The sequence below is a fragment of the Ornithodoros turicata genome, chromosome 2 (genome assembly GCF_037126465.1).
Source record: "Ornithodoros turicata isolate Travis chromosome 2, ASM3712646v1, whole genome shotgun sequence".
In the NCBI taxonomy this organism is placed as follows: domain Eukaryota; kingdom Metazoa; phylum Arthropoda; class Arachnida; order Ixodida; family Argasidae; genus Ornithodoros; species Ornithodoros turicata.
Window position 1 is genome coordinate 71,900,874 of NC_088202.1, and position 18,136 is coordinate 71,919,009.

General features: G+C 44.9%; 1 protein-coding gene across 3 annotated transcripts in view; it reads left to right on the forward strand.

Moving 5' to 3' along the window:
• The window catches only part of LOC135385555 (dopamine D2-like receptor), an 844,468-nt gene that overhangs the window by 480,400 nt on the left and 345,932 nt on the right, over nucleotides 1-18,136 (forward strand). For all 3 annotated transcript variants that reach the window (XM_064614934.1, XM_064614935.1, XM_064614936.1), the window contains one exon: nucleotides 15,736-15,803. The gene's annotated coding sequence lies outside the window, so the exon portion shown is untranslated. The remainder of the gene's footprint in view (nucleotides 1-15,735; nucleotides 15,804-18,136) is intronic.

Sequence of the window (18,136 nt, forward strand, 5' to 3'; positions counted from 1 at the left end):
CAAGAGAGGTTATTTTCCCGTCCTAATTGCACTACCGCCGGTGCGGGTTCATGGTGGTGAACTCTACCTCGCTATGCCACTGGTATATGCGATGAACGTTTTACTGCAATGAGTAGTGTACGAAGGCAGTAGAGACCAAAAACATGGCCTGTCCAACGCCTAAAGCAATGGGGCCAATGAAATGCAGGAATTGGAAGTTACCAGAGGAGGGGATCGGACCTGAACCATCCGATTTCTGCACTATAAAAACTGAACTTCACGGCACAGCACGCTATGCGCCAGCCATAGCCATGAACGATAGGGTCAGCGCTTCTGATTCGAAGAGAGAGGAGGGAGAACGGTTTCTGTGTCATTTATCATATATCCGAATTCACACGAAGGGGGAAAGGGGGTAATGGCAGGATCGGCTCGCCGTTGTTTTCCACACAGAAGTGGGCGTCGTCACGACTATAGCAAAAAAAAAAAACAAAAAAAAACGAGTAAGACGGATGGAGGATGAACGGCGGAGATGCGTAGAGGGTGCATGAGTTCCTCGGGGGGAGCAAACTGTTAGATGAATCGCCGAGCAATACCTGCCTTCTCAAGAAAGAGGACAAGTTTTCTTGCTTTGGCAGAACGCGCAGCAGAGGAACTACCACACACACACACCACTGACACAAAAAGGTGTACGCTCCACTCCGTCCTCCAATCAGAAGTGAGCCCTATCATTCGTGGCAGTGGTTGGCGAAGAGCGTGCTATGCGGTGAAGCTGTTTTTACTGTGTTCGAAAGGTGTGAACTTTACGCCACAGTCGTCTCTGTTTTACATCACACTCAACACCGTCGGTCTGCTGCGAGTCACGGTTGAAAACGGAGGCACACAACTATCATAGTACTCTCTCCTACGCGCTTTCCCGCACAGTCTTATTTACGAACGCTTTATGTTTTTTAGAGGCACGTTTAAGCGCACATAATTCGAACGAACCTGTTGCAGATGGGTTCCGGAAAGACGATCACTCGCTAGTATACTGTCCCACATACTCGTCTCTATACCCTCCTTATGCGCATTGCTATGCGGAGCAGAGTCTATTCAAAAGTAGCCGCATCCATTCTCAAAACCTTGCGGTACACACATGGGTCCTCCTGTCGTTGCTCCCGTTACAGGACATTTAGCAGACCGTGCTCTTTCCTCAACACCCATTCTGTCGTTCATATCTTCCTGAACCGCTTTTTTCATGGTAGCATTCGCTACCATCAATGAGAACAGCAAGAGCCACCAGTTTTCGCCTTCCTTCGTCCGTTGCGTACCAAGCGCCGTGCACATAAAATTAATGCTGCTACCTTCAACCGCAGCGCGAACGTTACCCCCGGCAACTAGGCTGACAGCACATTGGAACGCTATCTGTGCAGGCATTCCAGAAGGGCGGAGCGTCAGCGGCTTATCGTTTACCCTCTCGCTCCTTCAGTCGCTGCGCCGTCAGAAAGCACGCTCGTGTGAATACACGTTTAATTGCTTAACGCAAGAGATGTCAAAATGTGGTAATAGGAGCTGTTCTTTGCCCAATAGATGTTGAGTCACTGTAGTCTCTACAGCCTGTACTTGTTGCTGGGAGGATGGCTGGTGGCTCGACCACCCTAGCTCACTATATACTAACTGTTGTGTTCCGGATGCCGATCGTCGAGGGGCCGGGCTGCTAAACATAATGTTGGTATACTTATGTTATACTGTCAACGGTCGTGAAGCTGTCCAGCATGTAAGGTCTGGCCATCAGACACAAATCTAACAGCAGCCGTAGTGTGTGAGAAAAGGGGACATACCAACCAATGTTGGGGATTTGAAATCTCGGATTTGATTTAAATCCGGATTTAGATACACAAAAGAGGCTTGTGGATTTGATTAGGATTTGATTGGCGGCTTCATTATGGACATGATTTGGATTTGGGTTGAATCACATTTCTGCTTAGGGATTTGGATTTGGATTGAATCACGTTTTTCCTCAAAGATTTGGATTCAGATTTAGATTGATATCATTTGCCATGCGCATGATAGCGCGACCGTGGCCGATTGCTTCGGCTCTGGCTGCCTCTGCGATACCTTGTAATGTAGTGCTGGTAGTAAGTCCAATGCACTTTAACATTCGGCAAACACGCCCCTGAGAAAACCTCGGCAACTCTTCATAGCATAAAAGGTTGTTACTCGGTGGTACCGCCCGAACACTACAACGACTGTTTTGCACGCTGCTTACGTAAATTTACGGCCTATACTTCATGCGCGGGAAAAAGAAAAGCGCTAGGACACACCTTATCCTTCCTACTCCCCACCATCTTGTGCAGTACTTTATCACTATGCTACTCTCCCATCTCTTTATTTCACGCATTCATTCGTACATACTGCAGAGCAATAAATGTGTCATCTGGCGGGTGTACTGTACCAAAACCGGCGACAAGGATGTAAAGGCTGGTTTCGAGTCCGACGTAGTCTTCGCCCGTCGCCGCTCGCGTTCCGCTCCGACAGGTAGCGTTCGCTAGGCCACGCTTCCTCATCCTACCGGGATCATAGTCTGACGCGTTTCGGCGCCGCGCAACAAAAATACTAATACATTTCGTAGTGGGGAAGCAGTCATATCTGGCAACTGTACCCGCGTGTTGAAATCTGATTGAAGAGAATCCGTGTTCCCATCGTTGGTACTGTTATGTTTATACTACTGTAATACGGTTGGTACCCTGAAACATGGACACTGAACTGAAGAAGAAAGTTACACGTCTTCCCAGCTGTTATCCTCCTTTTGCTTGTCTCTATAGTGCATCCGTCGTGTATTATATAGGCACGGATGCTCCGTAGGCGATGCGCGGTGGTGCGCCGCCCGTCGTTACAACCCGCTCCGTCGGACTTTAAAGGCTGGTTTAGAGTCCGACGTAGTCTTCGCCCGTCGCCGCCCCCGTTCCGCGCCGACAGCTAGCGTTCATTATGCCACGCTTCCTCAGCCTACTGGGTTCATAATCTGACGCGATTCTGCGCAGAGCAATGAAAACACTACTGGAGATTTTCACATTTCATAGTCGGAAAGCAGTCATATCTGGCAACTGCACCCGCGTGCTGGAATCCGACTAAAGGTAATCCGTGTTCCCATCGTTGGCGCTGTTATGGTTTGCACTACTGTAGTACGGTTGGTACTCCCAAACATGGACACTGAACTAAAGTAGAAAGTCGCACGTCTTCCTAGTTGTTCTCCTTCTTTTATTGCCTTTATAGTATATATCCGTCGTGTATTATATAGGCACGGACGACTTCAAATCAAAAGCTCAGAGGGCGAAGCCATGTAGGGAAATGCCAGTGCGCCGGAGCCTACGCCGTGCACAGCTCACTGGCCAACGCCAGATGTAGAGCATTGTTCTACTCCCCCGACGACGGCTGATGTAGTCGCGCGTTGTCGCGGCGCCGCGCTCCACCGAGTGTCGTCGAACTATGAACTCACCGGCGGCTGCTCGCGATGCGCGTCGTTACGCCCCGCTCCGTCCGACTCTAAACCAGCCTTAACCGAGCTTTAATAAGTACGGCGTTTCCCGCAGCACAATATTCGTCCTACAATCAAGTTCCCATTTCTTTTTGCCGCTGTTTATGCTCGTGGGGCTCAACTGAAATAGATGTCTTTCATATGTTTCGCCTATTTTTCTTAGTTACGCAACTGTCAGGAATTCCTGGCAGTAATTAGGTATTGTGTGTAAAAAACCCGAGCTTCGAAAACTGCGGTCGATTCTGATGTCATCCCACAACTAATCAGCAGTGGCAGTTCCTCTTCCAGATTTGTGATGTATTTGAAAAATCCGGATTTAAAAAGGGATTTGATTTGGCGTACCGAAAATACATACGGATTTAAAGTGATTTGATTTACTCGAATAAATTTAAATCCGGACTTGATTTGGATTTGATTTAGCGCCTTCTGCAAACCGCGGATTTGATTTAAATCCGATTTGTTTCCTCAAAACCCCAGCACTGATACCAACACCGGATTATGTGAGACGTTCCTGCTTTTCTTTGTGCTTCTTTAAAATGGAGCCCACGAATAAAGTGCAGCTCTCTCGCACGAAAGAAAGTGACGGAGAGGCTACGCAAGATAATGTGATATTTGGCTATGGCCAGGAAGAGGGGCCGTCGAGTAGACGGGCACATACTGCCTTGTCTTGGCTGTCGTCTGAACTACTTCAGCATTCACATTGGACCACATTGCGGATACCCTGCTGCAGGCTTGTTAAACGGTCTAAGTGTTTTGCCTGACATATGTGAGAGCAACATCATTTCCGACATTTATGAATGAGAACCAGACATTGCGTCGCAGGGCATGCGATGAAACAACTTCATAACAACATTCCCGACTAATTATGTAAGTGAAGTTATGTAGAATGAAGGAGAGGTGGTATTGCATGGCACCCGCATAATGAAGCAAATGCAAACTCCGCAAAATAAACGCAGTTTGACGCTTTCATGTTGCATAACGTCTTTGATATTATCATATTCATTATTATTTCATATTATCATATGTAGTTAGTTAGAGCAACTTCTATTTTTTATTTTTTGCCTAGAAATCTTTATACACAGGCTCTGTCCATCAGTTTACCGCGTAGAAATTATTAGCTTCACACATCCATTCAATAATATGTAGTGGTACAGTGCTACGATGTCATTGTTATTGGGCGTATTTCGGGCAACCAACAAGTAATACTTAGTTGAGAAGCACGATAGCGGCGCTTCGCATAGTTAGACGATCGATCTATAACGAAAAGTTAATGGAGGGTGAGGCTTGGCGGAACAGACGAGGACAAGCGGCGGGCGTTAATTAACCTTCAGTGGAGAGACACGCACAAATTGGGCACTTTGCTCGTGCATTGCAGTCAGTCTTCGCCCTTGTGCCCAAATGCGAGCCGTGGAAAATGAGTTCCCTCCAGTGACCGCGTTGAAGGGACACTACCGCACACGATAATGAGGGGATAATTGCGGCGTTGACGGGCGTCCAATGCTGACGAGTTTGGGGACGAGTTTCAAACTCCACGATGTATATAAGCATGGATTATATGCAAGTTGGAATGAAAATGTATGAATCAGTCTTGTACGAGATACTCACAAAAAGTATTTATGTTAAGCTACTGAGTACCGAGCGCTAAAGTAACTGAGTAGAGTACTAAATACTCAATTTCGAAAAGTATTTAAAACGGAGTATTAAATACTTTTAAATGTAACCCGTTACTTTCAATATATTTTGACGTCACAGTTGGAATTCGCAATCAAAGAAATATGAATCGCGCGAAGTTGAAAATGGCATTATAAAAAAGCTTTATTAGCTCGCAGGAACAACAGCTTTTCAAAATTACTATCCGATAGCCTGATGGAAATTGATGTTCTAACTGACTTTCTGACTTATATTCTGATGTTGACTTCCTTCTTTCGTTGTCCGATAGCCTGCCCCAGATTTTTTAAACACATTACTCCCAATACTGAACAGGCGCTGTGTATAGATACAGTTTCTATAGAAGTGACAGAATTTACTGTCTTTTTTCTCCTTGGCGTTGCTTTAACCTCATAAATAATTAATAATATATTACGTGCCCTCTTTCGCTACGCCTTTCGGCACTCGGGTCTTCTATCCTGCCTGATAGGGGTTTCAATTGCTTGCCCGCATACCCTTCAGGGCAACACATCCCTCATGCATCTCCTATACCCGAGGAGCTGCAGGCTACTCCTTCCCAAGAGGGACGTGGAGTCTCAGACGCTAAAGCAACAACAACAACTTTATTTTTAACCTTGGAGAGTGGGGAGTTTCATCGCCACAGGCAAAGCTTATGTACGGCAGAAAGCGCAATTGCCCGGAGACAAAAGAGAAGATTTCGCTCGACCTTCGCGTCACGCACAGAGAAGGAATCTTCAAAGTAACTCGGAAAATGAGTAGAAGTTATTGAAAAAGTATTTAAGTTAGATTATTGAACACTGACCTTTGAAAGTATTTGCAAGATAGCAAGTTGCTCGTATAAGTATTTAAGACACGTAACTTAAATGCTCTACTCAAGTTACTGTACAAGTCTGGTTTGAATATCAAGCCACGTGTACGTGAATGCGACAGAACCGTTCCCCATCCAAGTCGCACCTCGAACGAAGTCGACACGTCTCTGTTTACATGTATGCAAATGGAGTCCGGCGCGAAGGTGGTGCCACGCGGTATCACATATGAAATTTGGAGGTCCACTTCCGCACAGCCGTTTCCTGTGTCCCGTCGGCTTCGCGCTGAACGTGAAAACAGACCTGCCCAATCAAATGACTCCTTAATTGCATAAATAAGTAAATAAATAAATCCACGCCCTTTGGCAACCATGCACGAAGAAGTGACAGAGATAACTGTATCGTCTACGCGCAACAGTTCGCGGTGTTGCGCGCTTGCGGGCGCCACGTCGGTCCGAAATCACAGCCTATTGCAAACGTCACAAACATGCCCAAACTCGTTATTCAGAAAGTCGGTCCTGATGGTACAAATCCATTCCTTGAAGCGCCAGGGCAACAAAGACGAAGGACACAACAAAACAAGCGGAAGTTTCAGCAACAGTTTAATGAACAAAGCTACTTTTTTTTCGAGCCCTGCTGCACTCCCCATCTTCGTGGCCGTCCCACCGTGTGTGGTACACTGACTTAACACGGCGCTTGCACGGTTGCACCCCGTACGGCTGGTACACCTGCCGCTTTTCTTTTTCTTCGTGTGCTCTCCGATTTGCTGCTGCGCCAACCAATGGATGAATTTGAAGATCCCCTTTGTTCTGTCGATGTGCTGTGGGTTAGATTTGTACATATAGTTGAGAAGTGCTTCTAATTGTATATTCCAAAGAAGATAAAAAAAAGTGAGAGCGTATAGCCCATGGATCACTCTTGACGTCATCCACCTGAAGCGGAAGGTTAATCGGTTGTGGAAATCCAGCAAACGTTGCCCGTGGAGCTTAGATGTCGTCATATGGAACTAGCTAAGAAATTGACGGAGGAAGTTCGCTCTGCCAGGTTCCGTTTTTCTAACATCACTCTGCACAGGTTGCTTAAGGAAGATCCTGCAAAATTTTCGAGGTTCCTGCTGCCATCAAAGAAAAAGCTTGATAGGCTTCAGGTGGACGGTTCTGCTACGAGTGATGGCGGCAAAATATCTTTGCACATAAATGAGTACTTTTGTTCAGTTTTTACTGCTGATGGCGGTTTTCAACATGACTACGACGAGCGCATTTCACAGCCACCTGCGAATATCGTTTTAACAGTACAGGGTATCTTCCAAGTGTTGCTAAACGTAAAAACTAAAAAGGCGATAGGTATAGACGGTATTCCGAACATGTTTTTATCCAGATTTGCTCAATGGTGCAGTGAATACGTCTTTCTGATCTACGGAAAGTCTCTATCAACAGGTACGGTCACACAACAATCGAAAGTAGCTCAAATTATTCCAGTGCACAAGGCTGGAGAAGTGACTGACGTTTCTACTTATCGACCTGTATCACTGGTGCCAACATGCGCAAAACTGTTAGAGCATATTGTCAACAAACACTTGATATCGTTTCTTGAAGACAACAATTTTTTTAGCTCTATCCAACATGGATTTAGGCAAGGACTGTCTACAGTGACTCAATTAATTGAACCCATTCACGATTTTTCGAGTGAGTTAAATTCTCGTGGTCAAGTAGATGTTATCTTCCTAGGTCTATCACGCGCTTTCGACTGAGTGTCTCACAAAAAAATGATGTTAAAGATTAGCAAGCTAATAGACAACACACTCATAATTAACTGGTTAAAAGATTATCGTTCCCATAGACAGCAGTTTGTACAAATTGGGCATCCACGCTCATCGTGTAGGAATGTTCTGTCCGGGGTTCGCAACGCTCCGGGGTTTTTGGACCGCTGTCTTTTTTTTTTTTTTTATAAACGATATCACGAAAGACATTTCGGTTCGTTGTCGTTTGTTTGCAGATGACTGCATTCTTTACACCAATGTTCGCTCCGTTGGGGATCAAATTTTGTTAAATAATTGTTTAGATAAGATTGTCAGATGGTGTGACATGTGGCAGATGATGTTAAATCCGAAGAAATGTGTGTCTATGATTGTTAGCAGAAAGAAGGAAGTGCTTATATTTGATTATATGATTAACGCACATGTGCTAGGTAGGACTGACAATTTTAAATAATTCGGTGTTACCATTGCAAATAATTTCTCATGGAATCGTCACGTGGATAACATCCTCTGTAAAGCTCAGGGGAAGTTATGGTTTTTAAAACGTAATCTTAGGCATGCCACCTGGGAAACTAAATTAACCGCCTACAAAACTTATGCTAGGCCAGTTTTAGAATACGCAAACGTGGTGGGGGACGTATCTACAGTGAGGAACAGCTCTAGATTAGAGGCTGTGCAGAAGCAGGCGCTTCGTTTTATTTTTAACAGATACAGGCCCCTTAGTAGTATTAGTGATCTTTATGAGAGGGCAGGCATAAAAACTTTAACGAAAAGGCGTAAATTAGCGGGGTTGAAAACCTTATACTTAATCATGCACGGTAAGCTTAAAATTGATAAGGATAAGCATGCTTTATTATTCGATAAGCGCCCCACGCGTAACACCCATAGTTTTCACATTAAACCGTATAACTGCACATTAGACGCTTTTAAATTCTCTTTTTTCCCGAGAACGATTGAGGAGTAGAATAGCTTGTCAGACGATGTTGTGTCCACAGATACCACTGGACAATTCTTGGCGGGAGTGGAGGCTCAATTCTTATGAACGATGTGCGTTGTTCTTATTATTATTTTTACCGCTCCTACTTAGGCCCCCAAGAGGTGGCCAGTAGTATCTGCAAAAAAATTAAAGAAAATAAAAAATAAATAAATGGCGCGCCGAATAAGACGTCAGGAAAAACGGAGAGTCATTGACAAACGTTCCCTCATACAGCATCGCTATAACAAAAAAAAAGAAAGAAAGAAAAAATGAGCTCACTAAATTCGTTAATTATTCCCAGAAAGGCTCGCGTTTCTTCTCGAAAAGAAATAGCACGTGATTGTGAGCTGCCCGTCATTTTCTCAGCTCTACTGGCAGCGGATGAGCCCAGATGACACACAGCGAATACCGTCCTATAATCCTTTCTCGTGCGTGTTTACGACGAAAGCAGGAATGCGTATTCACCGTATCGACCACCTTCTATTTAGCAGCGTATTGTACCTGACGCGCTTTTGCGGCGAATCGACCCGTTTACATCCGAGGCGTCGATTAGATAAGTGGATTCCACGCGCTTCTGTCGTATTCTTGTAAACGCTGCTTTTATGACACGCTAAGTAGAGACTGAAGGTGGATGAATGAAAAACGGCACAAAGTTCCGTATCAACGACATCGTGGACCTTCATCGGTATTTTGAAGGTGTTACGTTTCGTGCGAGGTACGAGGTACTAAAACAATTTTGCTCTTACGACGCTCTGTACGATTTGTTCACATATTTGTCTCCTCACCGACATCCAGATCATTGGTTCTTAACCGAATGATTCGTAAGTCACTGTGCGCATCAGTCGTCATTTCGAACAAGGTGGTCGGTACAAGAAACTGGAAATTGCCTCATTCAGTCATACGCGCCGCAAATGTACCTAATCTAAACTAAACTAAATTGAAGCACTGCGTGCTGAACAATATACATCTACTACGAATATAACATAGCATAAAATCCTGCATAAATCTACGAAATGTGACTACATGTAAACAAAAACTAACACGAATCACCCAAACAGGCATCTTACACCGCATTCCCCGGAATAATACGACATGCTCCGAATTGCGGGTGAATACTGTCCCTGTTCAGCCCCCTACCATTAGATGCCGTCTCCACCCGAGCGTCTGAAGTCATCCAAAAACCATTCCCAAAGTTCCGCGTGCTCACGAAAAAAAATGTCATCGCCAGTCAAGCGCTCGACTCTCTCTGCCTCAACGACTTCCCTAACGCCTATCAGGCAGCACACGCAGTGCTTACCCGTGCAGCAGAATGCAATGACAGCTCGAGTGCATTAAGGATAGCTGGCGAGTGCATTATCTCTACAGCGCTTCCCACACTCGGAGTGTGGGAAAGCCACCTGTAATTACCGTGTATCCCTGTATTCCGAGCACCAAGCGCGGCGCGCGGCTACCGTCAAAACAGCACTTTGGAATAAGACCGGCCAACATGGTGGCGGGGATATTCTGAGATGACAGACGAAGGGGGTCAGTGTGGGCCATGTGACCAAAAAAGTAACATTGCTACCGTTTCTGCAATTCGCTAAGGTTTGTCATGTTGATTACAAGACTAATTGACTTAGATAACGAGAGTTACATCGGCGAAAGTCAAGTCATCGTTACGTACAAGGACATCATGCCACGACATAATTAATTTCGTATTTATGTTTCAAGGGTAGTTACCAGAATTACCCTCACCATTGAGCGACTGAAAAATAGTGATAAACGTTGTGAAATGCGCGCTTGAGTGAAACGGAAAGCAACGGGTACTTCCTTTTTCGATTTTTTTTTTGTTTTTTTCTGTGCATTTTTCAGCAGTATAATGCGAGGCACTATGTTTCTTCCTAAAGTTACTATTCGAGTTACGAGGCAGTGAATATAATCGCGAGGACACGACAGTGATAGAATTTGCTTGTGTGACGATGCGAACACTGAAGATCGAGCCTCCTAAAATATTTCGCCTCCACATGACCATCCGACCCACCTTATTTTCACATGACTTCCGCGTGTCTCAAGATTTCACTAACGAATTGCTCCACCAGATGGCCTGCATCTGCGCCATTTTAGCACTACCACTCGTAGCTTCACCGTGAAGTTATCGTGCCCACCAGCAGCGACATCACTCAGAAACTTATGCGTTGATTAGGTGCAGTAAACACGGGTACTTCAAAGGCCACGTTATGAACGCTCTTGTAAAGCTCGGCCCGCATGGAGTTATTTCACGGCGTAAAACCGCCAGCGCGTAAAACGCACCGGTGAAAACACGTGGGTCAAACCGCATGGATGAAGTAACTCGCCGAAGAAATAAAACAGAAAAAAAAAACGCAGTGTTACCAGGACATGTGCAGTATGCACTAATGAAACGCATGGTAAAACACATACAGTAAAAATGTGAGGGTCTTCCCTGTACTACTGTTATGAATTTTTCATTCTCTTGAAGTTTGACAAAGCTTTTTGGAGAGGCCTGCCCTATACAACACGTGGATACAGTGCCGAAACCAACGTACTGCTTGCGACACGGTTGTCTGGAATCGCTTGTCAGTGGTTGTGCATCCCATATTTGCTTGGTTGTCCTCGCAAATGTTGTTCCAATGTTGTATTTAAATAAATATCATATGTTACACGTGTTTTTTACTCAAAATAAATGATCTTGTAACACGTGGATATTTGATATGGGATAAACCACAGGGCGCTGATTTCAGACAAGCGTGTCGCAAGCAGTACAACGGTTTGCCCCCTGTATTGGCATCGGAGCGGAAGACCAGCCACACACGCCAGCCCACGGTTTGCTGCTGATCCCGAAACTCTTACGCATGCCACATTGTGATTGGCTGCATTCGATCGGCTGCTACTGTTCTCGTGAAATTTAGACCCGCGTATTATATGGTGAGTTTTTCGCGTTGAAATGCGCCCCACGCCGGTTCCACCTTAACTCTCTCTAATAACCTTCTCTAATAAGTCCAGACCTGTAAAAATTACTTTTCGAAAGTAATTGAATTACGATTACAATTACTTGTTCAAAAAGTAATTAAATTACAGTTACAATTACTCATTTTATATTATATTTCAATTACGATTACAATTACTGAAGAAAGTAATTGCATTACACTGAATTACATTCACAAAGTTGACCGCAACGTGCAAGATTTGATGTACACATTTATTGCACATGTTCTGAAAGATGGTGGTAGTTGTGCTTGTGGTAGAAAAACAGGTTAGAGATGTCTTACACAATGACAAGTCTCTTGCCATATTAAAGAAATACCGAACATCACAGTCCAAAGGCTTTCTTTCTTCAGGTATGTGAACAAAGTGCAGATCATGAGTGCAGCTTGTAACGTCCATTGGCTTTCAAGAGTAAGGTATTCTCAAAGTTATTGTCTGTAAGGCTGCCACGTCTCCTTGTCATAACAAGACCACCAACCGAAAACAGACGCGCCAGTGGTGCATTGCTGTGCAGTCGAACATCGTACTTCATGAACACTTCGAGCACACAAGGAAGATCTTTCAAGCACTCTAACGACTCTGAAGTGCGGGTCAATACCCACAATTCGTACTCCTTTTCCCATGGTGCAAGAGTTTTGCTCCTTCCACATTCGTATGTAAAAAATATGTACTGAAAAATGTGCCGATCTGAATCGAGTCTTTGGGTAATCACTGTGAAAAAGAAAAAGAGAAAAAGAAACGGTGTGGAACTGACCCAAACTCTAAACATTGGGCCTTCCCAGATAGCGTTCAAAGTAATTCCGAAAGTTTTTCAAAATGCGTTACGCGTTACTTGTAAAAGTAATTCAATTACAGTTACAATTACATAAAACCTAATGTAATTCCGGAAGTAATTTAATAAGAAGAAAGTAATTAATTACAGTAATTCAATTACTTGTAATTAATTACTTTACACGTCTGCTAATAGCTACTCGCACATGCCTGAAGTCGAGGACGCAGAATCACTCTGGGTAAAGTTGATGGTTCCAATAGGTACATTACTGTTGGGTGTTGTTTACAGACCCCCAGGGTCGGATGTCGAAACTTTGCACAAGTTGTATATCTAGTTCTCTAAACATTCTAAGCACTTTGAATACGTTGTGCTTGGTGGTGATTTTAATATGTCCCATATTGGTTGCGAACACTTCGTGCCACATGTTCTGAGTTTTTGTTGGATTTTACCTTTTCTTTCAATCTAACCCATGTTGTTAAGGAACCTACCCCTGTGACTATAGCTCGTAAGTCTGTGCTGGACTTGTTGTTCCTGTCGCAACAGTTGTTGACTAGACCATACAGTCAGTGTAGAAGGCATCACAGACCATAACATTGTATGTCTAGAAAGTGTATTGTCACAGCCCATTGCCAGTAGTAGCTGTGAACGCATTCCGCGATTTTTCAAGAGCAGACGACACTGCCGTCATTGATCACCTAGCTATTAGCTTTGACTGCTTTGTCCAGCTTAGCCAGACGTTGCGAGATTATGTAGAGCCGTTATGGCAGTTCTTTAGAAGCGATTTTTTCGAGCGTCTTCACATATGACTATGAAAATCTTCCAAGGGCTACTGCAGAAAGTGTGAACGATATTCCAGACCGAACTGTCACCGAAACAGGTGTCCTTGCTTCGTTAATTAACTTAGGCACGAAAAAGTCTAAGGGTCCAGAGGGTGTTCCTGCGCTATTTCCTTCGGCGATATGCAGTTTGGTGTGCAAAATACTGGCACATTTTATTTAACAAATCTCTAGAGGTGGGACAGATTTCTGCTACTTGGAAAACCGCAAAACTGATCCCGATCTAGAAGCAGGGTAACCCACTTGAAGTAAGTAATTACCGCACAATATCGCCCCTTTCGTCGTGCAGCAAACTCTTTGAACACTACGTCTGCAATCACATAACCAGATTCTTAGAACTTGAAGGGTCTTTTTTTTCTGCATCCCAGCATGGCTTTCACCGAGGCCTATCCACCATAACCCAATTTGTCGACGCCATACATCACATAGCAGAAGCCCTCAGAAAAACTCAGGAGGCCAGGTGGATTTTTTTTTTTTTTCGAAAGCCTTCGACAGAGTTTCTCACGCAAAACTACTTTGGAAACTGAGTACTGTCCTAAAAAATGATGATCGTATTACTTGGCTAGATTTTTACCTCCGTAACAGAACCCAATACGTTTCCGTTAACGTCAATAGGTTTCAGCTATCAGTCGTCCCATCAGGGGTGCCTCAAGGCTCCATTTCGGGTCCCCTTCTGTTCTTAATATTTGTCAATGACATGGCTGCTAATATACCATCAAACTGTAGGCTATACGCAGACGCCTGCGTTTTATTCCAAGACATTCATGATGCCTCCGACCATAGTGTCTTATGTAACTCTTTAGAGCTTGTTTGTCATTGGGCTAGAGAGTGGCAAATGCAACTGAACAGTTCGAAGTTCTGTCGAAATGATATTCACTCGTAAGAAGACGGCATCACTACTACTGTGTAAATGACACACCGCTAGAAGTAGTGCATGAATATACTTACTTAGGTCTTACAATGACGCCAGACCCCAGGTGAAACAAGCATATAAATAAAATAATGAGAAAAGCAAGCCAAAGACTGTATTACCTGCGACGCAACGTGCGCCACGATACGACAGAAACAAAATTGTCGGCTTATTACAGCCTCGTGCGCCCATTCCTTGAATATGCCGACATTATATGGGACCCGTATACTGCTGCTAACGTGAAAATTCTACAGAGTATCCAGAAGGCATTACGATTCATCGGTAATGTGCGCGACACGTATGTGTCCCTTTCTACCCTGTATGCTCAACTGGGGATACCTGAGCTTGAGGCACAGGGAAAAGTGCACCGCCTCAAATTTTTCTTCCATTTGACAAATGGGAACCTGAAGCTTCACAGCAGAGACTACGTTCAGTTTAGTGAACTTCCACAGTCTGGAATCTGCCACAGTCGTCACGTGCTTGTTCTACCTTCAGCTATTGTCGCACGCAAGTTTTCTGTCATTCCCCGAACCGCTGTAGAATCGAACAGCCTTCCTAATCAGATTGTTTGCTCCGAAAGCGTCCTACATTTTGTGAAACTGCTCGATGACTTTGTTGCACCGTGCTAGTGTGTTCACTGCAAGAGTTGCAGTGTTGTTTAGAGCATTGTGTTGTAGTGTCCATTACTCATGCTTTGACTGCCAGACAGTTAGCATTATGAATGAATAAAACAATAAAAAATAAACCTTCAAATATGAGTCGTCCAGATGGTCCACATACCGGTTAGAGTATAAACAGGAGCCCTCGCCGAAACTACACGCTGTACAAAGCAGTAATTCGCGGATCTGAAACACTCCACATGACTTTCACAGCCTCAACTTACTCCCTAGTAGAAACGCCTTTGCGGGAAGGTATCTTGCGGTGGTGGTGGTGATGGCTGGTTGCCGTAGTCGGCCACGCTTAGGCGGGCAACGTCACAATTGTCACAGAGGGAGACCGTGCGTCCTGTGCCGACTTCATAGAGAAGGCGGCACATAGACGGCATTTGTCTTAAAGCGTCTGAGTAAAGCGTGAGCGCGCGCGCACACACACACACGAACACAACCACACTTGCTATCTCATTCTTGCTGAAAAAGCGGCCAAGCCGAGACTGTCCGGAGTTACCAGAAACAGTAAAACCTCGATTTATGAACAACGAATGTTTCTCGAAAAAACGTTCACCGAACGAGGGAATTCATAAATCAAGGTCTGACTAGTTGAAATATGGCAGTCATCGAAAGTGTTCATGCGAACTGTTCATGATCATGAGAACTGTTCATATTCCCAAGGAACTTGAGGCTTGTGTTGTGTTCGTCCCTTTTTGTGTTTTCCTGCCTCACAAGAATTACTTAAATTCTAGAAGAATACAGTTGATTTATCAGCAAAGTGTTCATAAACCGAGGGAATTTACAGATCGAACGTTCATAAAACGATGGTGTCGTGTTGTGCTGACATCTGTGTGATCTCTTCACGTGGTTCTTCTTTCGATTTCTTTAGGTATGCGGCGGACACGTGGGCGTGGTCTGGAGAGAACCAACTGGAGCTGCTCGGGACAACGGTCAGAGGTACGGAATGGTTACATTTCTTTCGCATGTCATCAGTAAGCTGTAGTGCATCGCAGGCTATCGCATCTGGGTACGCAAGGGGTAGCGTGGTGGTTCTGCGGAATGCGGAAAAAGCTCTCTTTTTGTTTTGCGCGTGCGCAGAGCTACCAACGCTGTCCCTTACGTACTCAAATGCGACAGCGTACGGTATACTAAAACTCACTATTATTACAAATGCGCGATGTGAAGTTTGCGTGGTGTAGTGTTCCGAGCCCAATTGCTGCTGCTTACGCGCTGCTGCAGTTCACGCTAGGTTCACTGATTTTCATTTTCTGGAAGGTAGGTGATACGAGAAACCGGCATCCTGAGTAATTTCGTCGAATTTAAATAGCCTACGTCGCCAGTTCCATTTCTCCTGGAACGGATAGAACTTAAAAGTAGTGCAAACACCGCGCAGACATATCTTTATAATCCAAACACACCAGTGTACAAAACAAACCCCCCTGCTGTATATGTAGCACTGTCTGTTTGCCACTTTTGTCATTTCCGATGATCGAATTCGGATGAATTCCGAAACGTCAAACTGACTGCGGTTTTTAATTGTTGTGTACACTAGTGTATTTCGATTTTAGAATATAAAAGATAAAAGATACGAGATGGTGGCGCTCAGAAGCTTATCGTCGAACATAGTCATTACCGAATTTTAGCATTACGTACACCAGCGGCATTGTGGTGGCCAACGTCGTGCTGGTCGTGGGTTTGAATCCTATGACCGGTTGTGTTATCTGAGGTATTCCCTTGGTTTTTCGGCTGTCTTTCCAGACAAATGTCAGCACAGTTCCCCTTGAAGTCAGCCCAAGATGGGTACTAACCCCCTTGTCATCCACCCGCTCCGGTCGTCCTCTCTTCATCTGTGTATGCGCGGCGCTAACACGAAATGAAAAAGTATTACGTACGCCAGCATAACTCAAAGGTATTAGGGAGTCTTAGAATAGCGTTTGTTGGAAGGCAAACGCAACACGTAAACGTTATATAGGACGCAAAGGGCCTGTTCGCACAGCGCTTATATAATAGCGTTTCCGTGGCGAAAGGCTACTGGATTGCGTCCGTCGCTTGCAGCGCCGTTACGGCTAGAAATGAAGATTTAAAAAAAGGATAGAAAATCAGAAACACAGAGGAATCACTTCTTCTAAGTATGCTTTGTTGTTCATAATACAAAAATATGCTATCGCAAGACAACTCATTGTTTTCTTGTGAATTACTTTGCAAAATTTAGCAGACGACAGAATGCCCACGCAGTTTCTCGCCGGCCACGAGAGCATAGCGCAGAGCTACACCACAAAACCTGCTTTGCGTGGCCCCGCAATTTCCAGTAAATAGCGAGCTCCCGCAAAACGCAAAATCTGAGTTTACGTTCTGGCATGTGTAATTGCGATAACGCTATTTCTTGCGCACGCAAACCTCCTGAGTCCGCTATTCTAAAACTCCCTACTATGTATATAGGCAGGAAAATAGCGTTGCTGACACTGCGCATGCGGCGAACTCAACGCAAGTGTGGTGCCCAGCGTACGTACGCTATTTCTCCTATTCAGCCTGCGTAGTGCGTGCACAGGGCCGTTTGTGTTCCGCTCTTGAGACAGCTCGAGACGCTCAGTTTGCAGCACTCTCACGCAAAGAAAGGCACAACACCACTGCGTTGGACTGGGCGGATTGTTTTCGCTGCTTTTCGCATGTTGCGTTCTTGAAAGTAGACATTGTGTACCTTTTCTTTTTCTTTTTTTTTGTACGATAGATGGTGCCAGAAAGGTTTGCGTGAGCGCAGGCTGCACCGTTCTGAAACTGTGCGTGCAGCACGAAAGTGTAGCGTGCTGCTTCAGCTTTTTCTTTTCCTGACTGCATTTCGTAGCGTGTACTGTATTCGTACGTACAACTTGGGACAAAAGCTTACGGAACACCGGGGTGTCGCATTTTTCCAGTGGAGCGGCTATCTAGCAGCAAACAGAAGTCAACACACATACTGAGAAATGGATGGAATTACCGGCCACCCGTTTCTTATTCGATCTCTTCATGAGAGCTAGCAGGGAGGCGCTCCGCTGAAGAAATACGCAGGTGCTGTGTTCCGTAAACTTTTGTCCCAAGCTGTACCCACGTGGCACAGTATAGACCACTTTCTGTTTACAAACATGTGGCGTCCCGAGAAGACCGGTTCGAGGTTATATTTTGCTCTGGTTGGCAAGAAGCGGGAAAAACGCGTCTGCTGATAGGCCGAAAAGGCTGATAAGGTTGATAGGTGCCCACCAGCATGCTTTGCGCGGCGGCGAAACGTAATCGATGACGTAGTTGTGCAAGTGGTC